Here is a 14,798-nt window from a genome sequence, read left to right on the forward strand (position 1 = left end):
CAAAATTTGAGATTTGATGACGGTTCGGTGTCGATATTCGATATCGTACCCGCTAATTTCTATGGAACATTTGGCCAACTTTCCCGAGAGCTCGGGTTTGTGCATTATGTTCCTCAGTGGTAAGAAGTTACGACACATATGGGATGACATTGAAAATATGACTTTAACTTTCTGGAGGCGCTTAGGAAAGCGAGCACCAATTTATCTAGGTGAGGGTACCTCGTTTTGGTCTCTCCTAGAGTCCTGCTATAATAATAGATAGAAAATTGTATACCTTCCTCTTCCCGGACTAATACTACACTTACTGCTATCTCAAATACCATTATATAGGTACATTTGCTCGTCTACCTTCGGAATATGAAGCAATGGTGGACTTGAAAGGTACCGTTTGAGTTCATCCAAATCTTGTTGGCACTCCGGGGTCCATAAAACACTATTCTTCTTTTTTAATAATGTGAAAAAATGATGGCTCTTATCGGAGGACCTTGATATGAACTGACCCAGGGCGGCTATGCGCCGATTAGCCTCTGAACAACCTTACAAAATTTAACAAGCGCAAAACACACACTTAAATATGCCCGCTTGTCGCATATAGTATAATATAATATCGTATCCATAAGGATTGGAGTTAAACAGTATTATCCTAGTTTATAGATAGATTGCTATCCAAGATGATCAACAATTTGTATTTATGTGATTAATACTAAAATTAACTAAGAATCTAGGGCTAATTGACTAATGACAATCGAAGCAAGGAATAAGCAAAGGAAGATATCAATGGGAGAGAAAATAGGGTTTTGATAGGATAGATGCAATATAATTGTCTGGGATTTAACTCTAGATAATTCACTTCTAATACTCAAGTGAGTCTCTCGAATTCACATAATTGTCAGTACAATTGTTTAGTAGAAACTTCTCTCTCGATTAAGTCTCAACCTCTCAATATGAACCAATTTAAGCTCTGTGAAGATATGCAAGAATGCGTAGTGGATTGGTCTTTAGGAGAACCTCTCTCGATTATCCTCCTAATTAAGTTTAATCAATGATTCAACTAGCCTCTTTCGATTACTAAGAAGAATTAATGAACTCAACCAACAAGATAATGCAAAGATATTACAAGTTATGCCTCTCTCGATTACATGAACATGTGAATATAGATGCAACAATTAAATCATCCAAAACGATTCAATACATAAAACTAGAGTTATAAATCGACAAACAAATATCAATACACCAAATCCATCAAACCCTAAATAGAACTACTCCATAAATATGGAACAATTCATCACAAATAAGTTTAAAGTAAAGGAAAACATAAAACGATCCAAACTCGGGTCTTGAGTGATGATTGAATGATGAACTCCTTGTGATTTTTTCTTCTCCAACTCCTCCTTAGCCTCCTTAGGTCTCTAATATGTCAAGAGTTCAGAAGATAACGTTTTTCCATGTATTTATACCGAGTAGGGTCGGACCCAAACGAAATCACCTTTTGCTACGCGAAAAAGGACAATTATTCTGTAAATTTGCACATCGGCGCCGCATGTGGCGGTGCATCATGCGGGGAATTAGTGGGGAAATACAGAGAGCTAGTTATGACAGGTAGCCGGAATTTTGTACAAGCGCGCCATGGTTGTGGAGGTTTCTCAGAGTACGGATTTTTCCTTGCTTTTTGACGTCCAGACTTGGTCATTGTCCCCTCGAACACGATCCCGGCTTGATCCTTTGGGCTTCTACTCAGATTTCAAAGCTCCAAATCACTCGAATTCATTCCATAACATCTACATCACTCAGAATCATTTCCTACAAGGCATAAAACACACAATTAGTGAAAAACACTAGCGATTAAAGCTCAAACACAATAAAAGTCTAGTAAATTAGAGTGTAATAAGCGACTAAAACATGAGATTATATCCTACCATCAACACCCCACACTTAAACTATTGCTCGTCCTCGAGAAATCAAACTACACTTCACAAAGACCCGACCTTTTTAACAACTCTCATAACTTATCACACCAAGAATATTTAAAACAAAATAAGCACAATAATGTAACATTCTAGCATCAAGATTTGACTCAAAAATACCACGCATTAATTATAACCCGCTCACTTACTCTAACACAGAGGTCAACAATATTACCTTTCCTTCCTAAATTAAGTGCCCTCACACAACAATACAGAGTAGTTCCAAATACAATAAAATTTAAGAACAATTAGGAACTTAAGATAGAAAGAATTCGCTCACTTTCAGAAACAACATTCATATGCCACAAAAGACGTACCATAAGCTTGCTCGTAGTATACTACTCAACTATTCGAGCTCATTTAGTCAAGGATCAAGTAGGACTTTACTTGGTTGTAATGTAGGTTACGGGACGGGTAGGATACATTTAGATATAAGAGTGACTACACCTCCCTAAGCACTTTAATACATACAATTCATTGTTCAAAACCCCACACTTATGTCAAATCAAAAATCCACCTTCACATCAATATACATAAACTCCCTACTTCTTTAAGCACAATTACATCAAGAGTTACCACTATCAAGGAATATGTTTTTCACAATCATACAGTTATTGTTTTCTTTCTTTTTCTTATTCACTTCAAGTGGCTCTTACTTTTTTTTCAAAACAGTGCACCTTTCTCCTTATTTCATTAGTTCCACTCAAAATCCAAACCAACCACCCCACACTTCAACTTTTACAAAGTTCATAACAAATTCAAGTGCTCACGAGAGATAAATAGTTCAAATAGATGGTCAATTCAAACAAATGGGTAAGGCTTGTAACGTGGTTGCCAAAGAAACATGATTACAGGCTCAACCGAGTTAACTAAGATACATAACAATTAGGTGGGTAATAACTGTCTCAACAAAGAAATGCCTATATCACTTCCAAGAGTGAACAAAACTACCATTTCGCTTCGCAAACACACGGGACGAGTTCTAGACATAAAATGCAATGCACAAAATAACACAAACCCTCACACACACATGACATATAACTCACTCAGGATTGGACTCATCAAGATACTCTAGTCAAAGTAGTTAAGCAAAGTTAAGATCAAACAATTTAAGGTACTTATACAAGAGTCAAAAACTGAGCCTAAGCGTCACAAATAAAGCACTTACTATTCTCAAGGCATAATAAAGTTAAGAGATATTGCTTTTAATTCAAATCATAGCACAAGGTTTCATACTTCCAAAAAATACTAACTACACCCGGTTTAAACAAAACCCTTGGAAAAGAATCGCAGCACAAAGAAAAACCAAAGGGGAATTAATACACTACCTAACAAAAGAATTTTTGTTTGTCTTTTTCTTTTGACTCCCTCCAGAAACCCGTCGAATGATATTCAAAAAAAGATTTCTATCACTAAAGCTAACAAAACTAACACATATACATACAACATACAACATATCCCCCATCCCATACTTTAAGTTGTGGCATGTCCCCATGATACACAATTAAAAAATATAAGGTAAAGGAAACTTCCCTGAATCTCTAGTCGGGGTCTAAGTCGAAGTTTGGATCCATTCCTTGCCTTCGAACTAATGCGCACATCCATGTAGATAACTTCTTCTCAGCCTTCTTTGGGTGTACCCTATACTTATCTTTCTCACTCGCCGCAACCTTCTCTTTTGAGACCATCACTTTCCACTCAACACTTGTAGTTGGCTTCGCATTTTTTTCCCCTGTTTCTACATTCATTGCAAAAGTTATAGTATCCTCACCCACTCTAAGCATGTGCTTTCTCTTGTGTATATCTAATATTGTTCTCCTCCATATTCACTACTATAAAATCTATAGGAAATACGAACTTATCTACCCGAACTAAGACATCTTCCACTATCCCCTCGGGTGTCAGAGTCGTTTGGTCTACCAGCTGCAAAGATATTGGCACTGACCTTATTTCTCCAATTTCCTGTAAATAGATAGAGGCATTAAGTTAATTGAGGCACTATAATCACATAAAGAGTTATCAAAATTAATAGAGCATAAAGAGCAAGGTATATTAAAACTCCATGGATCTCCACACTTTTGTAGGAGTTTATTTTTCAATATCACACTGCAATGCTCTGTGAGCTTGACCATTGAGGTCTCCTCAATTTTACTCTTCTTTGTCAAGATCTCCTTCAAGAATTTGGCATAAGTTGGCATTTGGGAGAGCACTTCTGTGAATGGAAATTTTATATTAACCTGTTTCAGCATATCCAAAAATCTCTCAAATTGCTTGTCCAGGTTTTCTCTATATTGCTTTTGAGGAAAAGGTAGAGAACGCATATGCTCGCTCTCATTAGATTCATCCCTTCTCGAACTTTCCTCCTTCTTTTTGTCAGCTCCCTTCTTGCCTTTCTTCTTCTTATCAATATCATTCACTGTTTCTTTGGAGTGGAGTGGTATCTTTCAACACTTGCCCGCTTCTCAAGGTCACAACATTCACTGTTTCTTTGGGATTTCTCTCAGTATCAGCTGGCAGAGTACCTGAAATTCTCTCAGATAATATTGTTGCAATTTGTCCCACTTGTCTCTCCAAGTTTCAAAAACTAGTAGCCAATTCTTTGATAGCTGCCTTGTGAGCGTCCAACCTCTCATTTGTCTTGATGATGAAGCCCTTCATTAGATCTTCTAGACCAGATTGATTGGACTAGTGAGGCTGAAATTGTTGCCTCTGCTGATTTTGGAAGACTGAAGCTCCTTGTCCCTGAGGTCTAGAGTTATTTTGTTGCCACACATTTTTAGTACCTCCAAGAGAACTCCATGAAAAAAGGGGTGCCTCTGACCCATTGTATTATAATTTCCCACAACATTCACTTCCTCAGTTAGGGCTTGACACTCATGAGTAGGATATACTCTTCCACATATATCACAAGCCGCGTGAGGCTAACTTTGTATTGTAGCTAAGGTCAGCTTCCGTATCTCTTTGGCCAAAGCATCAAGCTATACCTTCACAGATGTGTTAGCATTGACATGGTGAACACCTGTCAATCTTCTTCTTTCAGCACTCTTATAGGGCCACTAATTTGCATCTTCAGACAACTCATCAAAAATTATGACTATCTCCTCTGGAGTCTTCTTCATCAAAGGGCATCTGACTGCATTTCTCAATGTTCTATGTGAGGCCGGTGTCAATTCATCCCAAAATTCCTGGAGTTGCATCCGAAGTTCAATTCCGCTATGTTGACACTTCCTGACTATTTCCTTAAACCTCTCCCAAGCTTCAAACATAGTCTCAGTATCTTTCTGGAAGAAGTTATGGATTTATCTTCTAAACTTTCCATTCTTAGCTTATGAGAAATATTTATCAAGATATTTTCTGGTCATCTCATCCCATGTTCGAATCGATCCATAGGTAAGCTTCAAAGCCATTGCTTTGCATCATCTTTGAGTGTGAAGGGGAATGCCCTTAAGTAAATTGTATCTTGTGACACACCATTATATTAAAAGATGTTCATAATCTCCTCGAAGTCCATTAGGTTGTTGTTTGGATCTTCGTTCATATTCCCTCTAAAGACACAACAATTTTGAAGGGTTTGGAACAACCGTTGCTTTAAATAGAAATTACTAGCTGCAATTGGAGGTGGTTGAACACTGGATAATCCTTGATTGTAGATCGGTCTAGCATGATCGTCACGTGGTATCCCATGCAAGGGTTGATGTTGATTTAGTCTGATACCCCTCTCTTCTTCATAGATGTTCTGCGCATTTCTAATAGCTGCTTCTTCAACATCCCGTGCAACTTGTTCTCGTAGTTGGGCTGCTTCTCTCGCAGCCAAATCCACATTATCTTCACCATTACCAGTCATGAGTTCTTTAGTTGAGGATTGTCCAACCATTTATGTTGTCCCGGCGAGATTTCTTTCCTTCTTCAGCTGTCGCAGTTATTTTTTAATTTCTGGCTCGTATGGTAGCACTTCCTTCACAGAAGTTCTAGTTATGCACCACTCTAAACATGTAACATGCGCACAATCAAATTACCAAACGTAAAACGAGAAAAATAAAAATAAAAATTCCTGAAATAGCACTACAAACTATTTCAAACACTATTGATTGCCAATCCCTAGCAACATCGCCAAAATTTGACGAGCGCAAAACACACACTTAAATATGCTTGCTAGTCAAATATAGTATAATATAATATCATATCTACACGGATTGGAATTAAACAATATTATCGTAATTTTGTAGCTAGATTACTATCCAAGATGATAAATTTTTTAGTCTTATGTGATTAATACTAAAATTAACTAAGAATATAGAGCTAATTGACTAATGACAATCAAAGCAAGGACTAAGAAAATGAAGATATCAATGGGAGAAAATAAGGTTTTGATTGGATAGGTGCAAGATAATTGTCTGGGATTTAACTCTATATAATTCACTTCTAATGTTCAAGTGAGTCTCTCGAATTCACTTAATTATCAATACAATTATTTAGTAGAAACTCCTCTCTCGATTAAGTCTTAACCTCTCAATATGAACCAGTTTAAGCTATGCCAAGATATGCAAGAATGCGTAATAGATTGGTCTTTAGGAGAACCTCTCTCGATTATCATCCTAATTATGTTTAATCAATGATTCAACTAGCCTCTTTCAATTACTAAGAAGAATTAATGAACTCAACCAACAAGATAATGAAAAGATATCACAAGTTATGCCTCTCTCGATTACATGAACATGTGAATATAGATGCAATAATTAAATCATCCAAAATGATTCAATATATAAAACTAGAGTTATAATCCACAAACAAATATCAACACACCAAATCCATCAAACTCTAAAGAGAACTACTCCATAGATATGGATCAATTCATCACAAATAATTTTAAAGTAAAGGAAAAGATAAAACTATCCAAACTCGGGTCTTGAGTGGGGATTGAATGATGAACTTCTTGTGCTTTTGCTTCTCCAACTCCTCCAACTCCTCCTTAGGTCTCCAATATGTCAAAAGTTTAGAAAATAACGTTTGTTCATGTATTTATATTAAGTAGGGTCAAACCCAAATGAAATCACCTTTTCCTAGGAGAAATAGGATAATTACTCTGTAAAATTTGCATAGGCGCTCCGCATGAGGTGACGCACCATGAGGGGAATTAGTGGGGAAATCTAGATAGCTAGTTCTGACAGGCAACAAGAAGTTTTGTACAAGCGCGGCATGCCACGTGCCGTGGCTATGGAGGTTTCTCAGAGTACGAATGTTTCCTTTCTATTTGACGTCCAGACTTGGTCCTCGACCCCCGAACATGATCCCAACTTGATCCTTTGGGCTTCTACTCAGACTTCAAAGCTCTAAATTACTCAAATTCATTCCATAACATATATATCACTCGGAATCTGTCCTACAAGGTATAAAACACTAGCGATTAAAGCTCAAAAATAATAAAAGTACAGTAAATTAGAGTGCAATAAGCGACTAAAATACGAGATTTTATCCTACCATCAACATTGTCCCCCACGGCGATGTCTTTTATAGCTTTGATTTTGTCAGGATTAATTTCGATCCCCTAGTTGGACACCATGAATACAAGGAACTTCCCGAACCCTACCCCGAATGCGCATTTCTCCGGGTTTAGCTTCATATTATAGTTTTTCAGTATGTTAAAGATTTCCTGCAAATGTTCCAAATGGTCCTCTGCTCGCAAGGACTTAACTAACATGTCATCAATGTAAACTATGGGTGTTTAATGGGCAGGTTGGGACGGGCTGGACACAAAAAAAAAATAGCCTGTCCGTTTAACGTTGTAGGCTTTTAGCGGGATGTACTTTTTCGGGTTTTTTTATAGCGGGTTGGACCAGGCCGTGCAATTTTTTTTTTTTAAGTAAATTTTATTTTTCTTATTCAATGTTATTGATACTTAAGTATTTGCAAAGTTTTAAGGCTTAGAATTAAACTTTGAATTTTAAAGTTTTAAATTTGAAATTTGAATTTTATAATTTTAAAATTAAAATTTGAAAGTAAGTGGCTACAAAAAATTATTTAATAAGACCAATAGGCAATATGTAAAGATCAAGCTCCAAAGACTTTCATTTGATATTTTTATTGAATAATATATAATATTTCAAATTAAGTTACAAGTTCTTTTTTGATTTTGTTATTTTTGAACTTGCAAATTAAAATTTTACAATAATTATAAAAAAAAGAAATAGTACATCACATGTTTTGCATCATTTTTGTAAGTTTATCCATGTCAACATGAGGTTCTTGATTTCCGGCATTGGTTGAATCAGAACCATAAACCATTATATCTCCAATTTCTTGGTCCTCCGCTTCATCTACCTCGTCACGCCCTTGATTTTGCCGTTCTGATCTTATCCAATCTCTGAAGTATACTAGAATTTTCAAAGCGTTGCTGCCCAATGAATGTTTACCATGTGCCTACGAAGTTGACCCGTTCCCCCTCCCTTACCGGTCTTATGTTTATAAATATCCATACAAATTCTACATCTTACATAATTTTTATCTTCTTCTAGTCTATCAAAAAAATTGCAACACTTACTTCTTAATCTTCGATTCTTCTTAATAGGGAGGAGAGGCCTACTTGTATTACCACGACTTTCACCCCTAATATTTTGAGTTTGACTAGCATTACCAGGTGTAGCTGGTGGTGTTTCAAGATTATCAGGTGATGGAATATCATCTAAATTATCATCTAAATCATCATCTATACCATAATTTTCTTGAAGTCTCTCATAATCTACATTTAAATTTTCAGGTGAACTTTCAGAAATATGTGTAAAGCTACTAGAAGAACAAGTACCACCTCTTGATCTTTTGGAAGTTTTCTTATTACCACCTCTATTATTAAATTAATAATTCTAAATAATAAAATAAATGTACACCAAAGAAGAGAAAGATATGGAACGAGTGTACCGGGATTCCGGATGCCGCACTAAATTTGATATAAAAAATCAAACTTCAATTGATAGATCGATACTTGATAGTTGATAATTGATACCACACTTCACTTGAATACTTGATATTTGATAATAATAATTTTGTAATGGCTAAACTAAATATTCGATGAAACTTGAAATAATAAGTAATTGAGAATTTAAGAACAATAATCAATAATATCAAGAGAGAATTGAGAGAGAATTAGAGTAGTAAGAGAGTGAATTGTGAGGGAAAATGAAGAAGAAGAGGGGCTATTTATAGTTTTTAAAAGGTTAAAATTGTAATTTATCAAATATTAGGGGTGTGGGGGCTATTTTCTTAAGGGGGTAGGCGCCATTTCTGCAAAATCCGAGTGATGTTCCGGCGGTGTTCACTTGCAAGGTTATCTCCCCTTTAGTAGTTTCACATGCCATGTTGAATCCGTTTAGGACCCAAACTGCATGCACTATGGTCTTGTAGACCCAGCTGCTCTACGACCCTCGATCTGATGATATTCGCCGAGCTACCTGGATCAAATCAACACACGCTTAACTCGAGATTTATTTATGAGTACAGAAATTACCAGTGCATCGTTATGCAGTTGCACGATGCCTTCATCGTCTTCATCATTGAAAGAGATGGTCCCCTCCGGCATGTAATCTCGAGTTCGCTTCTCCCTTGTAATGGACACCTTAGTGTGCTTCATTGGCCCTTGGGGGATGTCGACTCCACCGATGATCATGTTGATGACGTGCTGAGGTTCCTTTGCTCGGTCTGCTTGTTGGAGTCCCTATTCATGAAGTAATTTTTTTGGCTTGATCACTCAGAAATTCCCGGAGGTGTACATTATTGAATATCAATTTTTATAATCTTCCACTAGCTCACCTTCACGTAACCCCAAAAGAGAAAATCTATTCCGCTATGAAACTGTTCTAATGTACTACCATGACTTCAAAATTTAAAAAACGTACAAATGAGTTTTGCAGGCAGCTGGAATCGAACTCAAGTCATCCCAAAATAAATGACTCCACATGAACGAGGTAACAGTCACTATTGTATCAAGTGGATTCAGTTTTTCTATATTATCAGTTTCAGATAAAATTTACACATATAAATAGTAATATTTTCGGACGAAGACTTGCTACACAATATGGGTCCGCCCCTGAGCTTAATTGATTTATGTCGTACTATAGGCTATATACTTTTCGCTTAAGTTGGGGTGAATCTATCAATTATCTAAACCTCTAAGGGCCAAAAAGAAAGAAAAAAAGAGTTCCTTACCGACTAAATCAAGAAGACAGTTGCCAATGTGGTGTATTACAGGCTTATTTCAGATAGAACACTTTTTTTATGTGTTAATAAAAGAAAAGCATGGTTTATAGTGTAGTTTAGATAAGAATGCTATCAGACATCAATATTATAACTTTAAATAAGCTATAATTTGACTTGGTGGTCATATTAAGCCCCACCAGCTACACCTTTCAAAGTTGACCTTTAAAATATTTCAACATTATGATAGACTCAAATCCTCATGATATCTACGCTTCTAACGAGATAATGTACATATTTGCATTTTACTTATTTATCTGTATCTATTCATTTGTTTATTTTGTTTGAATAACTGCTTTATACTTTCTTCTTCTTTTTTTTTTTTTTTAAATTGATTCTGCCGTATGGTGGCAGTGACCTATATAGATGAACACCAAAATTAAACAATAAGAAAAGTGATGAACAGTGTGCCGCAATGACTACTCAGATTAATGATTAAAGAATATATATTTTTATGAGTAGCTTTTGCATATTGAGAGATTAAGAGCTAGTAGGACATAAGAAAAAAAATTCATTTTTTACGAAAAAAAATTATTTATTTTTCTGAAATCAGTGTTTGGTCATAAATTTTTAAATTTTATCTTGAAGATGGATTTTGAAATTTTTCGAAAATTTGAAAAACTCCAAAAAGTCGTTTTTCAAAATTTTTACTCAGATCACTCATAAAACTTCAAAAACAACCCAAAATTATATTCATGCCCAAACACAACTCTAATTTTCAAATACCATTTTCACTTGAAAAAACAAATTCTCCTCTTCGGGAATTTTACAATTGTTATGTCCAAATGCCCGCTAAGAAAACTCGTTTTAAAAGAGAATTGGACCTTTTGGTTTGCATTCAACTTCGGATTACCATTTTTCAAGAATTAGGACTTTTTGGGGTAATTTTCTTTTGGTTTCTTGAACTTTCTTCTCATCTAGGGTTCTATTTCGTCATTTTTTCGAAGCGATGGGTTTGTTTATCAATTCTTGAACAACTAAAAAACTGTAAAAAAATGTCCAAAAAAAACCGATCGAAGTCGATCGGAATCGAACAAAAATCGACCTATTACCGACCGATTTCAATTCATCGGAAAAAGAATGGTCGCAATAGGGTAGCGACCACAGTCGGTTGATATTACCGACCGAAATCGGTCGGTATTCGTCAATGCACTTTGACCAAATTATCTGACAAACAATAACCATACTGACTGACTTTGGTCGATAGTTTTTAAAATAATTTTAAATTATTTTTAAATTAGCAACCGAAGTCGATCAAAACATTAATTATTATTTTTTTAAAATTATTCAATTCCGACCGATTTCGGTCGGAATGTTTAAAATTAAAAATTCTGACCGCAGTCGGTCGAAATTGTTAAATATTTAATATTTAAATTCAACAATTCCGACCGAAGTCGATCGGTAACTTTGAATTTCTGGAAAATTCAAATGAACAGTTCCGATCGACTTCGGTCGGTATGCAGTCAGTTTTCTGGGTATTGTTTTGGCAGAATACAGTTGTTTTATAGCTGCACCACCTATTAACAACCAATCACCTATAATGGCAGCATTACATTGTTGTCATTCAACCAATACCAACAATAATAACAACAACAATAACGACAATAATAACAACAATAAATAACAACTATCAAAACTATATTATTAACAAAACATCATCTCCATCTCCACTAAACTATATTAACAAAACATAATAACCAACAAAAAAATGTCACAAGTTAAAAGTTCAAATATCATTCAATGATTGTTTTGTATTGCATCACCTCCATCTTCATTACTAGAAGATTCATCGTCGGCATGGTTCGAAGGATCATGACGAGAAGAACTAGCATCTGGGGAAGGCACACGATATCGGGGAATGGGGAAAGCACCACTAGCAAGAAGATTGGCAAGCTGACCTTGAAAGAGATTAAATTGTTGGTCCTTCTTTTCTAGATAAACTTGAAGGGTATCAAATTTTTTATCTCTCTTTTGTTCTCTAGCCTTTGTCTCCTCAAGCTCTGCTGTCAGTTTTGCGATCTTCTTCTCCAAAGATGAGATAGTCGACCTATCAATTTCCTCGCCTTGGGCGGAAGTCCCTATTCCATGCAATCCAACCCTGTAGATCTGAAATGATCTCTCTGGAAGGCCGTATGATATCCCCTTTTTAGGACCACCGACAACATCCAACAATATCTTCTGCGCTTCTTCGTCAGAAATGGATGGTCGCTCGCCTTACTCATTCGATGGCAAGCTCTGAGTGTACTCCTCCACATTAATCTTATAGCGAGGCTTTATTTAGAAGATAGAAAATTATTAACTATATAATATTATAAACTTGTTCAGGTATGTTAAAAGTTGGGTCAACTAGTTCACTCATAAGACCAATGACAGAATCCATTCCCTCTTAAGAAATATTGGTATATGATTTGATACTTAATAATCTAACCGCAACAGACAACTGAGAGTGCATATTTCCTTCACTTAGTGTACGACTAGCGACCTCTAACTGTTCATAAAAATATTTTGCCTCTTCGTTAGGAGCTTGTTCAACACTTTCATGGGGTTCAAACTCGAAGTGCATCCCAAAAGCATCTGCAACCATTTCATGGTATCTAAGATGTTGAACATTATTCCCCACCGGCCTACTAGTTTCACCAACAACTATGTTATGAAATACACCATCGCTACCATCAACCCCTCCATGACTAGTCCACACAAAATAATTATCTATAAAACCCTTTTTTTTTTTATAAAGATGAGTCTTAACATCCTCCGAACCAAAAACATGCAAACACTTGCACTTCACACAAGGACACCTAATTATCCCTCCGATTTGAAATGGTTCAAGTGATATTGCATGCCTAATAAATTCATTAACTCCTTCTATAAATTCCTCCCTAAAAAACTGACGATTAGGATAATTTCTATTATACATCCAACTACGATATTCTATCTACACAAAGAACAAATAAATTGCATGTTATATTAATTTTAAAGTTCATATATATCCATAAATGAATTCAATTAGCTTAGATTATATCGTTACACTTAGTATTAGATTGAGAACTAGCTTAATATATCCTTGTAATTTATTTTAAGTTTGATATAATTTTTTTGAAAGTCCATATAATAAGATTGATTTATCCTTGCAATTTATTGTTCTAACCCTATCATTAATCATATAATTAGACTCGCTAGACAATGAATTAGTTAAGCTATTCAATTAGACTAATTCAATTAGAGTAACTCAATTAGATTAATTGATATTGTAGTTCATAATTTATATATTAAATAATTTAAATTTATTAATTTGAGTTCTATTAAGAACCATAAGTTCATAACTAAAGGTAGTTCGTTATTTATACCTTAAGTTCATAATTTATACCTTAAATTAATTTATACATTAAATAATTTAAAGGCATTAATTTAAATTCTATTAAGAACCATACGTTCATAATTTATACCTTAATTCTAAATCTAATGTAGTTCAAACCAGAAACACTAAAAATTTGTAATTTTAGGTAGTTCAATTCTAAATCTAAATCTAATATAGTTCAAAAACCCTATTTAGTCACTGAAATCCTAAATAGAAAAAATGTGATGACCCGACAGGTCATCTCATGTTTTAAAACCTAATTATGTGTTTTGAGGTCTAAAAATCTCATTTTAGCCTTCCTCGATTTGCGTGTGCAGTCCGGGTGTTCTTCCGGAAGGTCTTATATGTTAAAAGCTGATAAAAATAAGAATTTTTGCCTTAAAATTAATCTGAATTAACTTCGGTCAATGTTTTGAGTAAACGGATCCGGATACATGTTTTGACGGTCCTGGTGGGTCCGTATCATAATTTGGGACCTGGGCGTATGCCCGGAATCGAATTCGGAGGTCCCTAGCTCTAGTTATGCAATTTTGATGAAAAATTAAAAGTTTGAAAGTTTAATGATTTTTAGAATACTGATGTTTGGTCTTGTTCATACAGGGTCCGTATTTTGATTTCGGAGCCCGGTACAGGTCCACTATAATATTTATGACTTGTCTGTCGAATTTGGTGAGAAACAGATTTGATTTGACGTGATGCGGACGTTCGGTTGTGAAAACAGAAGTTTTAAAGTTTTTTTGAAACTTTCCTTTGACTTGGTGTCTGATTCGTAGTTCTAGGCGTTATTTTGGTATTTTGATCGCGCGAGCGAGTTCGTATGATGTTTTAGGACTTGTGTGCATGAATGGTTTGGAACACCGAGGGCCCGGGTGACTTTCGGAAAGGCTATAGAAGCTTTTTGCACTTAGAAATCTGGTTTTTTGTGCTTCAGCTGATATCTGGTGTGTTCTTCTTCGCGTTCACGAAGGTACTCCTTCGAACGCGAAGAGTAAACTGGGGCAGGGTGATTTTCTTAATCGCGAATACGGTAGCTGGGTCGCGAACGCGAAGCAGTGGGGGCCTTACCCTTCGCGAACGCGACCAGCTCCTCACGAACGTGAAGCTTTAGGGACTTGGAGGAGGGGTCAGCCATTCTTCTATGCAAACGTGAGCATTGGCTCGCAAAGGCCAGGGGGAACAGCCTTCGCGAAAGTGAAGGAGGACTCGCGAACGCGAAAGCTACTCGGGCTGCT

General features: G+C 35.8%; 1 non-coding gene across 1 annotated transcript; it reads left to right on the forward strand.

Annotated features, from left to right (window-relative positions):
- The first annotated feature begins 5,171 nt into the window (after window positions 1-5,171).
- On the forward strand, window positions 5,172-5,278 carry LOC117277102 (small nucleolar RNA R71). Its single transcript, XR_004507380.1, has one exon. It is a non-coding gene; the product is annotated as a small nucleolar RNA R71 (small nucleolar RNA).
- Window positions 5,279-14,798: the final 9,520 nt, after the last annotated feature.

The sequence above is a fragment of the Nicotiana tomentosiformis genome, chromosome 12 (genome assembly GCF_000390325.3).
Source record: "Nicotiana tomentosiformis chromosome 12, ASM39032v3, whole genome shotgun sequence".
Classification (NCBI taxonomy): domain Eukaryota; kingdom Viridiplantae; phylum Streptophyta; class Magnoliopsida; order Solanales; family Solanaceae; genus Nicotiana; species Nicotiana tomentosiformis.